This window comes from Antechinus flavipes, chromosome 5 (assembly GCF_016432865.1).
Source record: "Antechinus flavipes isolate AdamAnt ecotype Samford, QLD, Australia chromosome 5, AdamAnt_v2, whole genome shotgun sequence".
Lineage (NCBI taxonomy): Eukaryota > Metazoa > Chordata > Mammalia > Dasyuromorphia > Dasyuridae > Antechinus > Antechinus flavipes.
In genome coordinates, this window is record NC_067402.1 from 262,748,876 (window position 1) to 262,768,160 (window position 19,285).

Sequence of the window (19,285 nt, forward strand, 5' to 3'; positions counted from 1 at the left end):
AACAAATGCACAAAGGCTACAGTACAATCCTTGATCTTAAGGAGCTTACATTTGCTTGGGGGAGATAACATGTCCATGCAGAGGCATATATAGGATCATAGAATGAAGGATGTGAGGGGTCTTAGAAATCATCTAGCCCATTTTATCAAGGAGGAAGCAGAAGCCCAAAATGGAAGTGCTTTGGCCAAAGTCATACAGGCAATGAATAATAATGGTGACATTCAAACTCAGATCCCATGATGCCAAATTCAGCATCCTTCTTCTGAAGCATTATACTTCTATAAGGACAATTTAATAACTCTTCCCCCACTCTGGGTTATTTTCAGAGGATAATTATCACTTTATTTATTTATTTTCTCATCTAATCATCTATCTATCTATCTATCTATCTATCTATCTATCTATCTAGCAAGGCAATTGGGGTTAAATGAGCTTGCCTGAGGCCACAGTTGAACTCAGATCCTCCTGACTTCCATCCAGTGGTCTATCCACCAAGCCATCATGCAGGATCATTATCATTTGCTTGGGAGTCTAGAGGACAGTAGGGAATTTCCCCATGCCTAACAGTGATTCAGCACAGAGAAAAGCCCTTCCTCAGGAATGTGGCAGCTGATTTAACCCAGGGTTAATCCCAACAGTCTGTGCCAGAGATTCCTGAACTCTTGGAAAGAAAGGGTGTGATGGGCCTGCATTTGGCTCTGAAACAAGCCGCTTGCCCTTCTCTTCCCAGCTCACCCCCTCCTCCTGCCTCCAACTAAAATGCAGCTCTAGCTTTTGAGATGAAATGAACAACTATTTCATAGAGCACATCACACCCCACATCTATTTCCCAGACAGAAAATGAAGAAGACCATTTGAGCCAGATGAAACTTCGTTATTGCCCGGTAAATTTACGCAGGCAGAAGGTAAGAGGGGAGAAGAATCTGTCTGCAGGGTCCCATTGCACATTACGGAGATAGTGGTTGGGATAAAATTGGCAATAAACATGGTAATGAGCTCATTTTCATAGATTGAGTTCATTAATCTTCTCATGGGCAGCTTTTAAGTCCTAAAAAGACTTTTACGCTATACTAAACAGAAAGGAAATGGAGGCGTGTAAAGTGGAAGTGGGGCACTCTGAAAAACTGGCTCATTTCAGAATACAAGAACTAGGTGGGTTACCCTGCTATTTGTCGCTCCCTTCTCTTCTCCACACACCCCCATCCCCTTCATTTCCCCCTCTATATAATTATCTTGTTGGCAGCTAGCAAACAATGCTTGACATGCTTTTTAAGATTGAAAAATACAGTGACACCTGCTTAGGAAGTCCACCCACAGTGCTACAGAAAAAGCAGCATTTTTGACAATTGGTCTCTCAAAATAGATTCAGGATAAGCATAGGAATCCCCAGAGATGCTTGAAGGGTCAACTCAGATGACCTCATAATGCCTGCTGGATTGGTTCTTGGAGGTCCCATGGGATCCTGTGTACGGATTCCTCTTAGGGGATTCTCATGGTTCAGGGTCACCTCTGGGATCCCTGCTAACTCCAGGGTCATGTGTTTCTATGGTGATTTAGATTATTGCAAACATCAAGAACCAAGTTTCCTTACTGAAGATTAAAAAAATACATATTATGAATGATCATAAGATCTTTAGTTCCAGAGTTGGGAAGTATGTAGGAGTCCCCTAGTCCAATAGCCCATTTTTACAGATGAGGAAGAAGGAGATGATTTGAGTTGCCCAAAGTCACACAGGGGATTTGAATTTAGGTCCCTTGACTCCAGTGTCAGATACTTTTCTTAAAACATTCAAAACTTTAAGAGTTTCCTGATCTGACCATTATCCTTGGGATTATCTAGAACAAAGGTCCCTAACTTTTTAATTTTCTTTCTGAAATGGATGCCTTTGTTAGTCTGTTGAAATTCTTTTCTGAGTTAACTTTCTAAATAATTAAAGGAAATGTTAAATTTTATTTAGAGGTTAGTGAAAATAAAAATGGATTATTTTGCTTGTTCAGCTTCATGAACATCTCTGACATCTATCCATAGATCACTTGAAGAGATGGGCCAATGATCCCAGAAAAAGAAACTATTGATTCTGTACCAAAATCCTGGTTATATCTCTTAGACATATTTTGTAGTCTTCAATGTAATATAAGTTCTTTATAAGCAGGGACTATCTAACTTCACTAATTGAGGGAGTGAACACAGGTTCTCTTCTGAAATCATTTTATTTCAAGAATTGTAGGAAATGAGTAATAAATTGGAGATGAGATTGCTATGTGATATATGACTAATCAGTGCCAGTAATGATAGCTCACATTTCCATAATGCTATAAAGTATACCACATACTCTTCTCTCAGAAATCTTATGAGGTAAATAGTATCAGTTTTATTATCCTCATTTTTATAATGAGCCTACAGTTCTACAACTAGTCATCTTTATCTTCCATCAAAGCTTGGGTTAAATACTAACTTCTATATGAGACCTAGATGATCCCTCCAATTTTTGATCAATTAATCAATCAATAAACATTTATTATTTGCCCATTATTGGTCATGCACCGTTCTAAGAGCTTGAGGTACAGAGACAATAATGGGAAAAAAATCCCTATGTCCAAGGAATTTATATTCTGTGGAATGCTACAATATGATACATATTTGGCCATGTACAAGTAGATACAAGGTTATCTTTTTAGAGTTGAGGGCACTAGGAATTAATGGGATCAGAAAAGATCTCGAGTGATTTAACTGAGTTTTGAAAGAATGTAGGGATTGTAAGATAAGGAGATAAAGATGTATTTTAGGAACTGAGGAAAACCAGTGCAACAGCATGGGAGATGGGAAATTGTGCCATATTTAAGGAACAGGAAGCAGAATCAATCTTTTTTTTTTTTTAATCTTGAGATTACTTTGTATAGAATTTGTATTTCTTCTGCAAGTTATGTTGTATATCCCTCAGTGAATGTAAGCCCCAGGAAGGAAGAAATATCTAATTGTTATTAATTGTACTTTATTATAGTGCTTGACATTGTAGATGCTTAATTGATTTTTCTTGAATTTAATTGAATGTAATAGAATAACAAATGTTTGAACTAAGCCTGGAGCCCAGGTCCCTTTACTTCATTGCTGACTAGTTATCCTTTACATACTGCCTTCTTTTGTATAAGGCACACAAATACAAGATACTTTCATAGGATAGGAAAAGCATTAATCTTCTAGTCAGAAAACGTGGAATTTAGCACCTGTTTTGTGACTTGCTAGCTGTATGGTGAGGGACAATTCTTAAGCTTTCAATCTTTATTTTTCTCCTCTATAATATAGGGCTAATGATATCAAGACTAATAGCCTCACAGAATTACTCTCACAATAAAACTTTGTTAACCTCAAAACAAGAAATGGGTTCTTATTGTAACAAGTATGGAATGACAAAGACCTTCTCCAAAGGGATTCTGGGTTTCATGGAGAATATGTTGCCTGAAGAAAGGAAAAGATTTTAACAGTTACAGAGCTTGAGGATCATTTTAGGTGTAAGGGAAAGCATTAGAGAAAACAGAAGAAGATGAGATTGGGAAATGAGATGGCTTGCACATAGACTTCTAGTTGGAACAAAACCCAGACCACCCAGTTCCCACATTTCTATTCTGGTAAAACCTGGAGTTTGAATAAGACTAAATCTACTACATTAAGCTAATTTTTCCAGCCCAGAATTGCACAAAAAGTCAGCCAGAAGTCCAAGTATAATAAAAAAGGGAACCTTTTAGCAAAGTCACCATCAGAAAGCTTTACCAGAGAGAATGAATAGCCAGGGACACATAAAATCTATAGAGCTCTTTCCAGAGGACCCTAAATTTGAGAATGGGATCTCAATAAAGAAAGCCTAGAGACCTAGGATAAAATCAATAAGGCCTGACCTTTCTATCCAAAAATTCAGTGGGGGTCAGAGCTTGGATCTGGCAGAAAGCTTCAGTTCAAGAACTAAAGTTAGAGAGGTGAGTAAATTAAACACTGATAATTTTTTTTTTATTGTAAATTTAGACATTTCCCCTGAAGGAAGAACAACAACTCCATAACAGGCATAAGCAGAGACTCAACAACAACAACAACAACAACAAAAGATTTTCTACAGGACTACACAAATATCTAGAAGAAATGAAGCAATAATAAAAACCTTCCCCACAAAGTTATGGAAATAAAAGCAAGCAGAATAAATAGCTCTGAAGAAAAGGTATTAAGCATTCTCTAAGAAATGAACTAACTGAAAATTGTTAATCAATGACTATGAGACAGAAAAGGAAAATTAAAACAAAATCAAAAGATTGAAGAAAATGTACACTTAAAGCTATATATATATATATATATATCTCAATATATGTATCTTTTCTTATATTTTACATATATACATATTTTTTAATCTTCTGAAAAATGTCAGAGAGAAATAATTGGAGTCATTGAATTTCCTGAAAATATGATTTAAAAAATACTATATTTCAATAAATAATAAATGAAAATTTTCTAGGTAGAATCAATAGATCGTCTCTTTAAAGAAACCACCAAACAAAATAAAATTCAGGAATTTCATAATCAAAATCTAAAATTCCTATGTCAAAGAAAAAATATTTGTAGACATCCCTAAACATAACACAAGCAGCTCAAGGACTAAGGAACTACAAGTAATACTATATAGTAGGAATTTCTACTTGAAATGAAGAGGAATCTTAGAATCATATAATAATCTAAAAGGCTAAAAAAGGTTTACATTCAAGAATAACAATCTGAAAAGTTTAATATAGTCTTATAGATACCAAAAATAAATAAATAAATAGACTTTTAGTATAGTGATATCAAATTTGAATAGAAATAGAGGCAACTAATACATGTAAGGATCACAAGCTGACAGTTTTAGGATATAATATCAATGTTTTATTTTATTTTTATTTACTTTGTCAAATATTTACCAACTATGTTTTAATCTGGTTCAGGCTGCATTTTTGACACCTCTGTTTTAGTGGAAAAAAAGACTTTTAAACATTTTTGATGAAAAAATCAAAGGTGAAGAAAAACTTAGAAATAAAAATGTGAGTATCCAGAAGCCTAGATAATTACATTTATTTGAGGCACTGGAAGGAATTATATAATGATGTAGTGCTAACAGTTTAATGGGGAGAAGTAACAAGTATTCTTTAAGAACTTTAATGTCTTCAAGGATATTGAGAATGTTAAATTGTTTCTATTCGGAGATTGAAGTGAGGAAAGAGAAGAGATGCTGAAAAAAGAAATATTCTTATCTAGAAAGGATGAGGAAGGGGAAGAACTTGCCAGTTTTCATAACTGGAATGTGAGAAAGGAATATACAAACATGGAGGAAGGAATGGAGGAAGTAGTCATCCTATTTACATTATTCTTATCTGAAATGGAGAAAGGATGGTTGAACTTATACATACCTACAGTAAGTCAGTCAATAGTAGATCAAAACAGTAGGTTCGTCCAGAGTTTAACTAGGGATTTTTGTGCTTAGGGCAGAAACCAGCTGAATTTGAGAGAATTTGGCTGAGAAATAGCAATGATTAAATGAGAAAATATTTGAATTAAAAAATGCTAGGCAGAGTGTGTGACACATAGAAGTCCTCTGCAAACACATTCTTTTCTTTTCTCTTTCCCAATATGAAAAATACCTTTAGTTGGGGGTGGGGAGGGTAAAGGCTATCACTCTTCCATCAGGACATTGGGATAAAGCTGCCATGAAGTAAGAGGTAAGAGAAAGGTTTAACAATGTACTGAAATACAAAAACTTTGGAAAATTTCTAAATTTGCTACTCTGGGACAAAGTTCTGGTGACCTGGTAACCTATCTTGGGTAAGCCTCTGGGATAGTCACCAGGTACTGAATTTTTTGACCATGGCAATTCAGAACTGCACATTAGAAGCAAATTATGTAATTTTTCCAGATACAAATTGACCTCAATTTTCTGATTTTTGAATTGAATTTTGAAGGAAAAAAAATCTAAGAATGTGGTACTTCTAAATATAATAGTTTTTAAAGTAAGCCACTTGGACAATTCATTTACATATGCTGATATATGTAAATATTATGACAAAATAGAAACTCTTTGAAGAAAAAGATTTTCACTTTTGACTTTGTGTCTTTAAACACCACAGTGCCTGGAACACAATAGGGGTTTTAATAAATTTTTGTTTACTTGACTATAGTGGGTTTTTTTTTAAAATCAAAGTGTTGTCTTTTGATTTTTTCAGACCTGAGAGAGGTACAGAGCAATTGGTGCTTTATGACAGTAGAAAATTCTCTAGCTCTGAACTGGTACTTATTAACCATTTGTTGAACTAAATTAAATAATAATAATAATAATAGTAAATGTAGTAGTAATAATAATAGTTGGCATATATCTAGTGCCTTAAACATTATGAGGTACTTTATAAATCTTACTTAATCTGATCCTTACAAACAGTTTTGTAAGAAAGATGCTTTATTTTACAAATGGGGAAACTGAGGCTCAGAGGGGTTAGTTAAATGACCTGCCCAAGACCACATAGCTAGGAAGTGTCTTAAAGTGAGATTAAAACTCCAATCTTCTCAATTATTTTCCCACTGGCAGCTGTTGGGAGAGCAGAAGAAAAACAAGCATGGGTTGATGAAGCCATTAGGTGTGAGACACAGGATTTGTAAGAAGCCTTACTAACTCTGAAACTATCTAGTCTGCTAGGAAATGTTGCTCATTTTACAGATGAGAATCTTGATTCTCAAAGATGTTTCAAATCAAATCATATATTTAAAGCTGGCAAAGACCAAAGAGGTAACCCATTTTAAACCCCTTATTCTATAGATAAAATAAATAAAGCTAAGTGACTTGCCCCCTTCATCAAGATTTGAACCCAGAATCTCTGACTCACTAGCTAATGATCTTTTTATTTTGCCATGATTCCTATTGTGCTAAGTAATTTGTCAATGGTTACATAGCTGGTTAGTGTTATGGGTAAGATTTGAAAGTAAATCTTTCTGGATTCAAAGTCCAAGGCACTTTCCTGACATTTCTTAAGGAAATATAAATAACCAGATACACTAGCTTTTGGTTAATTCTGATCCTCTTTGACCTCAGTGCAATACTGAAGTTTTCCCAACTTTCCTTAGAGTAGTAATGATATTTTTCAAACTTTCTATTAAAAGGGTCTCTTAACCTCCTTAGGAAACACAGAGGGAGTGATTTCATTTAGAAACCATACCCATATTTCATCACAAAAACTTAAGTACTCATCAGTGTATGCCATTCTTCTGTGCACTATTCAGGTCAAACAAAGAAGCCAGTTGCCAGGAATTTATAATTTTAGACCAAGAACAACAACCTTGAAACAGAATTACACACCTGAGCCATCTCTGAACCAAGAACTGATTGAAATAAGCAAATTAAAAAAACTGCCATTATACACAGGACACAAGATCATGGATCACAAGTATCTTCCTGCTCTGATTATGACATGCAATGAGCTTAGAGTACAATATCTCACTATCTCATTATATAACTTTTTTTGGGTCTCTTTTCCATGCTCACAAAATAGACACATGTAATCTGATTAATGCTCTCTAAGCTGGTGATAATGTCTCCCTGAACACATTTGGATAAGACTTAGTGAGACCTTGATTTGCTGTATTCAAGGTTCCCTTTTTTTTCTTTAAAGGTCAGTCCAATTACGCCATCATTAGAAGCCTTTCAATTTCCATTGCTGAGTCACCCTTCTTTTGAAAACCTACCCTGACCTTCTCAGGATGCAGGTAGATTTGATTCAACATTCCATGTAAGAAAGAACCTTCTTTGATTTTCAGTTTCAGCTGAGTACTCTAAAAAAAGGAGCATGGGAAAATCCACCCCCCACCACAATATCTTAGTATCAGTGGTTTGAAATAATGCATGAAAATGAAAAAATAACATTTCAAGCTCTAGGGAGATATGATAGTCTATTCTGGAAGTATCCTACCTTCCCTTTACTTTTTTTTTTTTTTTAAGACTGCATATTTGCTATTTATTAGACTTAGCCTGGAAATTCATTTGTAAATGCTTTATTTCAACAGGTATTGTCTACAGTGTGGTAAACAGATATCATTTTGCAATCGACATCCTAAAGTCTTCATGTACTAACTCTAGTTCCTGACTATGTTAACACTCTGCAACCTTGCTACTTGAGACAACATATCAAAACCTATGGGATACAGCAAAAACAACGATTAGAGGAAAATTTATATTTCTAAATACTTATATCAATAAAATAGAGAAAAAATAAACTAATCAAGTAAGTGTACAATTAAAAACTAGGAAAAGAAGAAATTAAAAATCAAACACTAAATTGGAAATCCTAAAAATTAAATCTAAAATTAATAAAATTTAAAGTAAAAAAAAAAAACAAATTAGTAAAGCTACTCTCTTGCTATTGCCTTTTGAGAGTGACTTCCTAATTCCCAGTGCAGCGGTCTTTTCCTAGTACTAATCCTGCTTAATTTCTTTTCTTATCTTATCTTTTCTTTTTCTTTCTTTCTTTCTTTCTTTTTTTTTTTTTCTGAGGCAATTGAGGCTAAGTGACTTGCCCATGGTCACCCAGCTAAGAAGTATATGAGTATCTGAGGTCACATTTGAACTCAGCTCCTCCTGACTTCAGGGTTGGTGCTCTATCCACTGCACCACCCAGCTGCCCCTAATTCTGCTTAATTTCAATGCAGTATATTTGTCATTTTTGATCACTGACTCTTTGCTTTGATTTCTGTGACTCTGTACTCTGCCTTCTCAATTCATTCTTCTCCATCTCCTTTGCTAGTATCTCTGTTTTGCTGTCCATTCTAAATAACTCTACAAGAATGCTCTCAAGATCTCTCTTAAGTACTTTAGAATTGATTGCTCCAAAGTGGCACAGGATTGCCCAGCACAATCTGTCACACTAACTTTATGCTTCATAGTGATGTCATTTTGGACAATCAACCAATCAACCAAATAAGAAAAATCGCTTGCATTTAAGCTAAGTAAAATTTTTTAATAGTGTTTTATTTTTTTCCAAATATATGCAAAGATAGTTTTCAACATTCACCTTTGCAAAACCTTGTGTTCCAAATTTTTCTCCCTTTCCTCCTCAAGACAGCAAGCCATCCCGTATAGGTTAATCAGGTATGCTTTTTCTTAACATATTTCCACATTTATCATTATACAAAACTCTTTACAAACATTAACTCACAAGAACCTCACAAGAACCCTGGGAGATAAGTGCTACTGTTATGCCCAATTTAGGGATAAAAAAACTGAGTCTGAAACAGATTAAGTGGCTAGTAATTAAGGGTGGGAAGCCAGATTAGAATTCAAGTTTTTCTTGGCTGGCAGAGATGCCCAAGGTCAACCAGTCCAATTCTCTCCTTTTATAGATGAGGAACCAAAGTAACAGTCCCCATTGAGGAAAGCAGCTTGTCCAGGGTCACTCAGATAAGAAGTAGCACACTTGGGTTTTAAATTCAGGTCTTTGATTCTAGCTCCAGGATGTCTCCCTCCATGCTTCTGTCCTTTGATATCCTTGGCTATTCTCATAATTTAGCTTAAATGTCATCTTCTGCAGAAGACTTTCCCATTTTCCTGCCCTCCAAGGTTTTCTTCCTTCTACTCTACCATATCTCATTTGTATCTGTTTATTTATAGGCTTTCTGCTCCATTGGTCTTGAAGTTCCTTGAATGCCAGGACTGTTTTTTTCTTTGCATCTCTAGTACTTAGCACAGTTTCAGAGACAGAGTATCTAAGAAATGCTTGTAGATGGATTATTTGTTAATTCACACTACCCCAAAGTCATCACAGTCATGATCGATCTTACATGTATTTGTTCAAATAACATTAGCTCAGAAATGGTCTTGGGAGGGGAAGATTGATGGGTACAGATCATTGCTCATGTTATCAAACATGTTCTTGATATGCTTTTTGTGTTTTTTTTTTTTTTTAAAGAGGATTTGTTATATGGATGGCTCTCTGGAAAAGGATATGGGAGAAATTGAAATAATATAAAAGCAAAAGGTATTAATAAAATTATACTTTAAAAAATATAACATAGCTGTATGACCTTGGGCAAATCACTTAATCCCAATTGCCTCATTTGTCTGTCTGTCTGTCTATCTACCTATTTTTCTTCCTATCTATCATCTATCTCCTCTTTCCTCCTTGCTCAAAGCAAGATGGCTAATTTCAATGATTCATGAAGAGTCAGGCAACAATTACAAAAGAAAAGGGAACATTCGTATAAATATATATGGATCAAAACCACAGTCTCAGTTTTGCATATTACTCCATTCCTCCAAAGCCTTCAATAATTCTTTTAAGATAAAAATATAAATTCCTTAGCTGGCATTTGAGGCCCTCCACAATCTAGTTCCTATCTACTTTTCTGTTTTTTTTTTTTTTTTCATGCTACTTCCCTTTCTTCACTCTGTGTTCAAACCAAACTGTGTTTCTAGTTGTTCTCTACAGACATAATTTTTCAGTGCCATAAAATCAGCTGTGTTTTGTGCTTGGGATATACTTCTTCCTTATCTCTGACATTTAGAATTCTTATCCTCCTTCAAACCCCAGCTTCCCCCCAGCTGACTGTGTTCTCCTCCTCCTCAAATGTACCTAGAATAATCTGTTCTCTTTTTTGCCCCCTTCACTCACTACCTTGTACTATCCTTTTTTGTTGCAGAGCCACATCTTGTGATAAGAACAGCTATAAGATAGGGCTTCTTATGTGTGACCCTTTTTCCCCTGAGAAATTTGTATGTGATCCCAGATATGTAGGTATATAAAATAGGTATGCAAAGCAAATATTTACTGATATAGTTAGTATAATTTTGCAACCCTCACATTCAATTATAGATATCCATAGTTTAAAAAGTTTTGAGATAGAAGTTTCCTGAGGACAAGGATGATTTTTCTCAATTTTTGTTGTTGTTTTGTCTTGCATAAAGTAGGTGCTCAATAAATGTTTGTTCAATCAATAATTATGCTTCACCTGAGCAATTCAGTTAGGGGGATGAAAGTTAAATGCCCCTCATTGGGGGCAACCATCTTGCATGAACAAAATCAATCCAGCTTGGCTTGCTTTGATGCACATGGTAGGACATTCCAGCATCCCCTGGGGAAGATTTTAGGCCATGCAATTTAGTCCTGATTTTCCAAATTACACAAGCAATTAGAAACTCTTTCACATAAATATAATTTTCTTCAGCATCTGTTGAATTCTATTCGCTCATGAAATTTAGCAGGAAATTAAAAGCAGGAACACTTGCATAGCATAAGGCCTAATTGACCAAGTTTGAAATAAAACCTCATCTAATTTAGTCTCCGAAACTTTTCCCAGAACCCATTAGACCCAGCAAGTTTATATAACTAGAATCTACTTTTATAAGTCATAGGATCATTGATGGAGGATTGGACAGGACCAAAGAGACCATTGAATTAAAGTTCTTTTTTTTTTTTTTTTTTTTTTTTTTTTTTTATAGTTTAGGAGACTGGTACAGAAAAATGACTTGCTCAACTCACACAGCTAGTAAGTATCTGAGAGTAGATTTGAATGTTTTCCTGACTCCAAACCAAGCAGTCTAGTCACTGGGTCACATATGTCAGCCCTTTTAGGTTTTATTCTATCCAAGATCTTTTGAATCTGTCACCCAGTGTGTTAGTTTTTCCTTCCAGCTTGGAAGGAAGCATGTTTTGAAAACTTGACAAACATGTCTTCTACATCAGGACTTCTTAGACTTTTTCTATCTGTGATCCTTATTTGCCCAAGAAATTTTTGTGTAACCTCCGGTAAGTAGGTACATAAAATAGATATACAAATCAAACATTTACTGATAATAAATCATAAAAAATGATTCAAACAATTCTTCAGTATACATATAATTTTGCCATTTATTAAAGACAAAAACAAATTTGCTTATTAATTAGATGGATGTATTTGTTTATTTTTACATAAGGAACTAAATCTTGGTAGGATTTTTGATACCTTTTACTGTTGCCAAATTTTTTTCAACCCTCACATTCAGTTATTCGACCCTATATGGGGTTACAATTCAAGTTTAAGAAGCTTTATTCTATATCTTTAATCAAGTCATTATTTAAAATGTTAGGTGTGCTGCTAAAAATCTAGAGCTACCTTATTTCATTTATCCACACCCTTTAAATATAATCAATCACTTGATCATATGAATCCACCAGGTGTTGTATGATCCACATCTCATGTTCAAAAAATATTACTAAAATCTTTAGGCAGTGAGTCATTTATTCTTTCTCAGACTCAAGTTTCCTCACCTATAAAAGGAGATTATATAATGCTCACCTCACATGGTTGCTATGAATATCCAATTAGACAACAGAAGAAAAGTGCTTTGTAAGTCTTAAAAGACTACAAAAATGTTAGCTGTTATTATTATTGTTGCTATTTTTTTTTATATACTAGACTAATAGTCTCATCAAAAAAAAATTAGTTCAAATTTTATTTTGTTTTTTTCTTAGTGAATCCATGCTGGCCCCTAGGAATCAACACCCTTTATAAGTGCTAATACATAATAATCTAATATAGAATTTTGAGGAAAATTAATGTTGATTTCACTGGTTTATATATTATAGAATATTCTATCTCCTTTATGTCTCTTTTTGAAATCAAGATTGGTCAATTGGTCAATCGGTTGGTTGTTGTCCTTAGTTCTTGAAGAGGACCAAAATGACATCACTACGTTACAATCAAATTAGTATATCTGACTATGGCTGATCAGATAATATGAGCTAGGAATCCTTTGCCACAGGTTGGACATAAATAATCCCTATGAACATTTGGGGGAGCTTTCCCAACTTTGTGCATTTCACATTTGTTCTGAACTAATTCAGTTCTGCTTTGCTCATAAAGTGCACAACCTTCTATGATGAGGGAATACCAAACTGGGTAGTCCTGTGTCTCTCATATTATGCAATCAATTTTAAAGTTCTTAGAGGTACGTTGAGAAAATCCTTGTATCGCTTTTTGTGACCACCTTGTGAGCTCTTGCCCTGTGTGAGTTCTCCATAAAGTCTTTTTGGCAAGTATGTATTTGACAGTGGATTACTAGAATCACAAAAGATCATAGATTTAGGTAGGGAAGGGGCACTAGGAAGCAGCAAAGATACCCTCAGTTTATAGATAAGGAAAGTTTGTCTATCCTCACTCAGCTAATAAATGTCTGAGGTGGGATGTGAATCCAGCTTTTTATGACTCCAAGATCAGACATTTATTATTTGTGTGAGCTTGGTAAGACACAACCTCCATCAGTCTCCATTTCTTCATCTTTAAAATGGGGATAATAGCATTTACCTGTCAAGTTTTATTATGACTATCAAATGAAATCATGCATAAGGAATATTCTATAAACCTTCAAAAAGCTATATAAATGCTACCTATTAAATATTACTTTTGTTGCTCCACCCATTACTTAAGTAAACTCTGAGTAACCTTGGAGAGAAATGCATTTGGATACATAGGATCACTTAAAGCAGACTTTGTGTGGTAGTAGTAGGGAGAGAGAGTTAGCTATTTTTCCTCTCTTTTAATATGAGTGACTAATTAGCCTCCATTGCAAATGTACAAAAAGGAAGGTGCGTTCAACTTGGCTATTTTGGTTATATTCTATCCCAGTTCTTATTTGAAGTTGGCCAGATGACAAACAATCCTTTTCCTTCTCTTGGACCCAGAGTTAACAAAGACTAATGGAATAGGAACTCATTGTCCCATGTATCCCCCAAATATAAAAAATTGCCCCAGAACCGGTGGCTATTTGTAATCCAGTATTTTTCTGGATTTTTAACATGTTTCTACTATTCTATTGTTAAACATGTTAAAAATCTGTATTTATTTATTTTTTCAGTTCAAGTGCTGGGTAGTACAGTGGATAGAGCATTGGGCTTGGAATGAAAAAGACTCATTTTCCTGAGTTCAAATTTGGCCTCAACCAGCTAGATCGTGAGACATTAGTCAAATCACTTAATTCTATATGCCTCAGTTTCTTCATCTATAAAATGATCTGGAGAAAGAAATGACAAACCACTTTAGTATCTTTGCCAAGAATACCCCAAAATGGGGTCATAATGAGTCTCACATGACTGAACAGCTGAAATAAATCCTTTTTTAAACTTTTCCATTTAGGGAAGGGTGTTCAAGGTCAAGAACAAAATTTAGAATAAAAAAAAATTAGAATAAAGATATCTCTTTCTATTGATAACATTTTGGCTTTCTCCATTCCTTGAAGTGAATGGTCCACCTAAGGACAGTGTCCTATTTCCATTCTAAAAGGATTAAAGTATTATTTTTTTGGAAAGGAGCCTTTTAAATCCTTGAGGGGTGTGGTCCTGGGAAGAATTGAGTAGCATAGTTTGAATGGAAGATTAAGTAACTAGTTTAGAATGTTGATCCACAAACTGTATTTAAACATACAGTGAATATTTTCATTTTTTAACTCTCATAAATATTACAATAAATGTCTTGAAGTACAGAGATGGGAGAGACTTTATCAGTTTGTTCCTTTCTTTCTCTAAGCCAGAAATGTTTGGATTTATAATAATGTTAGGCAGACTTGTGCCTAAAACACAGAGTATATTCAAAGGTTTGCTTGTCCCATAAAGACTTTCCTTCTCTGTGGGCTAACTGAGGTTTCTTCATGCCATGGTTTATAATTATGGACTAAATAAAGGTTTTTACTGACTTGTTCCCTAAACTGCAAGCAGGAGGTTTTCTTTCCATGACAGGTCTGCCTTTTCAAGATTGGAAAGTGCTGATACAACTTATAAATCTTTCCCTTGTAAAGGAGACAGAGGTAAAATTGGAATGGAATAATCATCTGTTTAAACTTTATGGGATGGCAGCTCTTCTCTCTCTTTTCCCCTCCTCTGTGTCCTCCTCTTTTTCCTCCTCCTCCTTCTCTTCCTCTTCCTTCCCTCTCTTTTCTCCTTCTCCTTATTTTTCTTTCCCCTCTTTTTTTTTCTCCTTCTCCTTCTCCTCCTCAGAATAATCATCTAAGAACTTTATGGGATGGCAGCTCTTCTTCTTTCCTCTCTTTTCTCCTCTTCCTTCTCCTCTTCTCCCTCTTCTTCCTCTTCCTTTTTTTCCTCTTTTTTCTTCTCTTCCTCCTCCTTTTCTTCTCTTCTTCCTCTTCTGTCTTCTTCCCTCTTTTTCTCCTCCTCCTTTTCTTTTCCTTGTTCTTCTTTCCCCTCTTCTCTCCTTCCCTCTTCCTCTTCTTCCTCTTCCTCCTCCTTTTCTCTTTCTTATTATTGCTCTGCACACAGAATTTTTTTTTTTTCTGTGTGCAGAAGTTCCCACAAGTTTCAAATCATTCATTAGAAACCTACCTTTCCTGAAATCCTCCTTTTTTATGCATTCCTTCTCATTCATAGCCTCCTTTTTGCATCCTTCGTCCATGGATGAAGTTTTCCAATATAAGAATATGGAGGTGTTGTGCCCAGTTATGAACTTTCTATGAGATCATCTCTTCACAAAGATTTTGGCAATCTGCTTTAATTTATAAACACCCTTATCTGACCCTGTTTCACATGATGAAGTGCCCTACTCCTTGAGAAGACTAACTCTTTTTTTTTTTTTTTTTTTGTGGAATTTTTATTGTATGGAATTTAAACAAGAATTATAACTTATTTCCTTACAGTCTCACAACAAATTTTATCTAGCTGAGTATTTTGTGAGTAGTATGATACATGATTTGTAGTACTGGGTTGTACTACTATAAAGAAAACCCAGTATTGGCCACAGCTTTCAGATAAAACTTGAATAAATTGTGCTATCAGTTTTTCAAAGCAAAATGTGAAAGAAATATAGTACTTTCAACTTTGGCAGTGTAGTTATCTGTTTCATTTGTCTTGATTAATTTTTCCCTAAAAAAGAGATTTTAGCAATTTAGCTAATTACTCCCCACCTCTCCACCCCAGCAAAAAATTGCCTTAACACAATTCAACATCCAGTATAACTTTTTTACTTGTTAGCACCTTTCTCAACATTCAAATTTGCCTGATTTCATTTGGATGTCTTCATCTATACACAAGTCAATCCATGTTAATCGCTGTATACTTTACAATGGTACTTAGCAAAAGAGGTCATCATATTTGACCTCAAATAAGTCATTTAACTTCTGAGGGTTCCTTTATCTGTCTAGTGGGCAGACATAATAATATTTGTATAACAATTTTAGATTTGTTGTGAAGCTCAAATGAGGTAAGTGCTTTGCCTGGATTCATTTTAAGACTTTTCTTTCAGTCAAGATGCACTGTTTCTTTTAGAAAATAAGTTCTCAGAAGCAGCTCTTCTGACAGAGAGGAGATTGATTCAGGCAGCAGAATGAGACAGATTTTTTGGATGCGGTTAATATGGTAATTTCTCCCCCTTGATTATACAGTCAACAAATACACATTTGTTAAAAGGACTTTTTCTTTTCTTTTTAACTCCTGGTGGTACTGAAGGACCTGGAAGTCCTATCTTTATAGAATCTTCATACAGCTATCCTTCAATGCAGGATCCATGGTAGATCATGCCCTTGTATTGGGTTCCCAGGGTATCATGGCTAGAAGGCACACTATTTACTTGTTGACTTTTGCTCATCCCCAGTAGAACATACACTCCTTAAAGGCAGGCTCTCATCTCTTTTTTGTATCACCAAATCCTAGAACAGATCTTTAAACAAGTAGGCACTAAATAAATTTTCTCAAATTGAATTGGATTTCTAAGGTCCTGTCCAGTTCTTCATCCTCTTCCTTATGCCTTCAAGGCTTTCCCTGATGTCATTGGAGATTGATTTCAGCTGCATATAAATTTGAGGTGGTAGGAAAAATGGGACAAAGGGAGATCCCTGAGAAATAGTTCAGATATGGAGGGGAGAGGGGAAAGGGAGAAAAGAAGAGAGAAGAAATGAGAGAAGAAACAGGAAAGTAAAGCTTAAATGTCAGCAGAAAGGAAAGAAGAGAACAAGGAGAAAGTGGTAGAGAAGAAGAGATTCAGGAAGAATTTCCAGGTAAGGGAGAATTTAGAAAAAAAAAAACTATAGGAGGAAAGAAAGGGGGAAAAACAATGAGAGAAGGAAGCAGAAGGATGGGATGAAATGAGAAGGGTTAAAGAAAGAGTTTGAAGAAAGAGGGAGCAGGAATGGAGAGATGGAATGATGGGGTGAGGAAACTAAAGGGGAAGATTGACCTCTCTACATCTTTAAGTTAGTCCATTCCATCTCCACCACTAGATTATCCCTTCTTGTTAGTTCCATTTTTTTTCACTTATTTGCAATGTCTTCCTGACAATTGGCTCATCTTTACTGCCTACAAACATGCTCATATCTCCTCTATCCTGAAAAACTAACTTCACTTCATTCTTCTACCCCTTCTATCATCTTATATCTCTCATGCCCCTTTAGCTAAATTAAAACAAAAACAAAAACAAAACAACAACTGTCTACAATGGATGCCTTTACTTTGTCTCCTCTCATTCTCTTCTTAACCCCTTAATCGGGCTTCTGGACTTGTCCTTCCACTAAAATGACTCTCCAAACTTACTAATGATATTTTAGCTGCCCAACCCTTCATCTCTTGCTCCTGGCATTCTCTCTGGCTATCCCTATGGCTGGAAGGAATGCTCTCCTGCCTCTGCTCTGACCACTGATCTCCCTGGCTTCCTTTTTAAGTCCCCCCTAAAATCTGACCTTTTACAGCATGTCTTCTCTAACCTCTCTTAATTCTAGTACCTTCCCTCTCTTAATTGTTTCCTATTTATCTTGTATTTACTTTGTTTTATATATATTTGTTAGCATATTGTCTCCTTCATTAGATAGTAAGCTCTTTGAGGTCTGTCTCTTTTTGTCTTTGTTTTTTTCTCTGTCTCTCTCTGTATTTCTGTGATTCTCTTCCCAGTGTTTAGCACAATGTCTGCCTGGAACATATTAGGGACTTAATAAATGTTTATTGATTAGTTGACTTAGTAGGTCCTGCTAAAGAGTAACTTGAGGTACATAAAAGTAGACTGAATTGCCGAGTAAGCACTGTTAATTGTTGGGATTCACATCCAGTTCTAGGGATAAGCATTTTGAGTTGTAAGGCTCAGGAGAAGTTATCAGTAGTACTAGAACTTAGGTGTCCCCAGTCTAAGTTCATTTCATTTCCTCCTTTGCCTCTCTTGTCTCTCCAAATGTGAAGAACACAACATATTAAGGCCCGCCTCTTCCCATTTTTTATGCATTCATTATTCATTTAAAATATTCAATATGAACCTACATGCATCTTGAGATATCTAAGATTATTTTGAGATCAGTATCAGTGTTCCAGCTGTCTATTATGAAGTTCAGGGATTAAAGGCAGCTCAGAATTTCAGTGCAATAATGTAAAAGAATGTGATATGACAAAGTGTTTTTCCCCCTCCCCCTATCCCCAAAGTATTATGATTTCTAGTTCTCTATGAATTAAATTTGTAACAGATGGAAGATAATATGGGTCAGCTGGTAGTGGGAGGCTGCCATCTACTAAGCACCTGCTCTAGGGGGTTGTTCCTTCCCAGTAGGAACTACCCCCTCTTGTCCTTCCCCTTTCTTGTCTTTGTAGTAGTTCAGAGATAATTTCCATTAAGTGTTTCAAAATAAATAATAGAATTCACTAATAGTGGGTTTTGTTATTATATTTCTATATCAAAGCAAATGAGGTAAGCAGATCACCCCTAGGGAAGAGGCTCCTGTAATCTTTAAACTATTCATTGAGATGGAAAAGGAATCTGCCTATGTGGTATAATTAGAAAAGCAATGGAGATATCCCTACCCATTCCAAATTATCTCCCATTTCTTGCTTGGAATATTCGAGTGAGAGTTTAATTTCTTGACCTGAAGGCATTCTGGTCAGTGGACCTCTGAGAGGCAGCTAGGTTAGGAAATAGGGAATTGTCTCCTGAGGCAGAAAGACCTGGATTAAGATGCTGTCCATGACAAACACTGGGCTATGTTTTTCTGGGCCGGTCACTCTCAAAATGTTCTTAACTTTCTAAGGTTATAAATTGCATAGCAGGTATTGACTGGCATTTGTAGGAGTTTCTCACTAGGACTGTCCCAAACCAATGGGACACTAATTGTCTAATGAAAAAAAAGGGAAATCATTGTTAGAGGAGTCCTTTCCTGAAATGTAAGTACGCCAGGGATTAATATGGTAAGCCTCTTTTCAGTCAATAACACCTTAGTACATTTTAGTTTATCAGATGACTTTCTTATCAGTGGGTCACAGGCTAGTAAGGAACCTGGGGGGA

General features: G+C 35.4%; 1 long non-coding RNA gene across 3 annotated transcripts; it reads left to right on the plus strand.

Moving 5' to 3' along the window:
* Positions 1–655: 655 nt before the first annotated feature.
* LOC127539431 (uncharacterized) lies at positions 656–8,276 on the plus strand. Of its 3 annotated transcripts, none has more exons than XR_007947923.1 (4): positions 656–905; positions 4,019–4,208; positions 7,672–7,788; positions 8,063–8,276. It is a non-coding gene; the product is annotated as an uncharacterized LOC127539431 (long non-coding RNA). The 3 variants fall into 3 exon arrangements; XR_007947924.1 differs by having other exon boundaries at positions 7,672–7,765; XR_007947922.1 differs by lacking the exon at positions 7,672–7,788.
* Positions 8,277–19,285: the final 11,009 nt, after the last annotated feature.